The sequence below is a fragment of the Gavialis gangeticus genome, unplaced genomic scaffold (genome assembly GCF_001723915.1).
Source record: "Gavialis gangeticus isolate Ggan-Ray unplaced genomic scaffold, GavGan_comp1, whole genome shotgun sequence".
NCBI lineage: Eukaryota > Metazoa > Chordata > Crocodylia > Gavialidae > Gavialis > Gavialis gangeticus.
Window position 1 is genome coordinate 159387059 of NW_017729024.1, and position 2494 is coordinate 159389552.

General features: G+C 39.6%; 1 protein-coding gene across 4 annotated transcripts in view; it reads left to right on the forward strand.

Moving 5' to 3' along the window:
* NADK2 (NAD kinase 2, mitochondrial) overlaps positions 1-2494 on the forward strand; it is a 53063-nt gene that overhangs the window by 3667 nt on the left and 46902 nt on the right. The gene's annotated exons all lie outside the window — the stretch shown is intronic.

Here is a 2494-nt window from a genome sequence, read left to right on the forward strand (position 1 = left end):
GCTAGAGTCTGGAACCAGCTTCCAAGTGAGGTGGTGCAGGCTCCCACCCTGGGGGTTTTTAAGAGGAGGTTGGACGACCACCTTGCTGGGGTCATTTGACCCCAGTGCTCTTCCTGCCATGGCAGGGGGTCAGACTAGATGATCTGCTCAGGTCCCTTCCGACCCTAGAAACTATGAAACTATGAAATGCATTTTTTGGATGCATTTTTTTCAGTATAGCAAGGCATTTGGTCCTGAGTGTAATCTGGGAATCTGCTAAGTACACTGCTTCTGCACCAGTAGAAAGGAAGCCAGTTATCCTGATTCCATGATCTTCCACAGTACATGGGCAAGGGGAAAAGTGGTCGGTGTTTTGCTATATGTCCACATGGTTTAAAAAAAAAAAAAAAAGTTTGGAGAAACTCGGTCAGTTTGTATAAATCTTCAGCTTAATGAAGTACCTGAAGATGGTGGTGAAAGATCAGAAACTGGATCTTTCAGACACACATTTTGATTAGAGATGTTGTAAGGAAAGAAACTTGGGCACTCATAATTTTTCCAAGCTTCAACTGTTTAAGTTACGTTATTTTTGTTTGCAGATTAATTAGTATTGCTTAGAATTATGATACTTGCCCTCTATGTGATAGTGTACAATTAGAAATCTGTTTTTTCTGGAAGTTTTTTTAAATATAACCAGATTTTACTATTAATGCTTACTACTGTGGTGCTATGCTGAATGAATATGTATAGGGAAGTTCACTTCCCAAACCTTTTCTCTCAAAACATGAGTTTCTTCTGTTTCTGCATCATAATATTAGGCCTATGTTCACCTATTATATCTGAACCCTGAGACTGTAACTTCCACTTCTGTTTAAAATCAACAGTATTACTGCCCTGTATCTTCAGCATTTTAAGTTTTTTCCTGTTAGGGAGAGCTGTCAACAGGCAAAACATTGTGTATCTTAATATAGCTACCATCTATTATAGCAGGTATATCTGTTGAGTCAGAAATATAGACTTGATACTTCAAAAATGACTGCTCTGTTTATTCCCACATGCTAACTGAAATATAAAGAATATTTTCCTCATTCTTAGAGAAATAAATAAAAAGTAGACTCTGTAGTGGGTTAGTACTACAGAGAACCCCCAAATATCTGTTTTGTCTTTCTAGGAGAAGAAATGATGATGGAGCTTTCAAAATTTGCAGAAATGTTACATTTTATAAGCAAGAATAGGTGCTTAGTGCACAGTTTGTGTATGTGCATGCATGTTGTCTGTCTGGTTTTTGGTTTTGTTTTGTTGTTTCTGGTCAGCATTGGCTCTTCACTGCTGTCACAGTAAACATAGTTATTGAGCTGAAATCTTTTTTGCTGTCTTCTATAGTAACTGCTTTTTTCCATCCAGAGGCAAATTCATAGGAATCTGGTAGTATTTGAATATCAGACTGGCTCCAAAGCACTAAGAGAGCAAACTCCCATTCACCAAGCATGTGTCCTTGAACAAATATTTGTGAAATGACTAAATGTTAACTTAAGTTGTCAGTCATTTAACTTACACTGGAATTAGAACCCAAGTCTCTAGAGGTCATGTAGAGACAGGTTTGAAGAGTGACCTTCAAGAATATGGCCTGAAGTCAGAATTCCAAATCAACATTTATGAGTCTTTTTTAAAGTATTATTTGTCCTACAGCTCCCACTGACAACCAAGCAGGTAGGTAGAAGTAAACCTGGGTTTAATTCTACCTTATTTTTGAAAATGTTGGTGTATGGCTCTTGTAAATTCTGGGGAATAATCTGAATGCCACATAATAATATGGCTGGTAGTTATGATTAACCTCTTGTATTAGACGCTCTATTGAATTAATGCTTTTGGGAAGCTTTTGACATTGCTTCTCATGATCACTTTCAGTGTATACACCAGTAATGTATGACAGATAAAAAGCATCCTTCCCTGTAAGTTTAAATTCTTACCAGAACTCTTTCTTTGGTGGTTTCTAGGTTTGGCTTTAACTTGTAAAATTGTTAATCAGCTTTTTAATAGATAAGAAGATAATGGCCAAATGAGAGACTCAATTCTTTCCCTACCCTACTCAGTCTGATCTGGCATTTGTAATGGCTTGGTTTTCTGCCATATGAGCTCTGAATAGTACTAGAGGTGGACTGGTATATTGGTCTATATCATATCAGCACCAGTAAAAGGAAAATTAACATTAGCAATCGGCCTCTTTTGGCTGGTGCAGCCAATAATATCACCAATAAATGTTGTATGCATACACACAGCCAGGAATGCAACCTGGCAGCTTGGAGAGCAGCCTCCTGTTGGTAAGGGTTTGGAGGGGTTGGCGGGTAGATGGAGGCCCCCATGGTGAGGGAGGGAGTGGTACTGGGGCAAGGACAGGCACTGTGCAGCTGGGCCAAGGCATAGGAAGCTTGTCCAGGAGCAAGGTGGGGAGCACCTCCTGGCCACTTCGTGGACCCCCCAAGGAGGCATGGGAGGCATGTGCTCCCCTGCATTT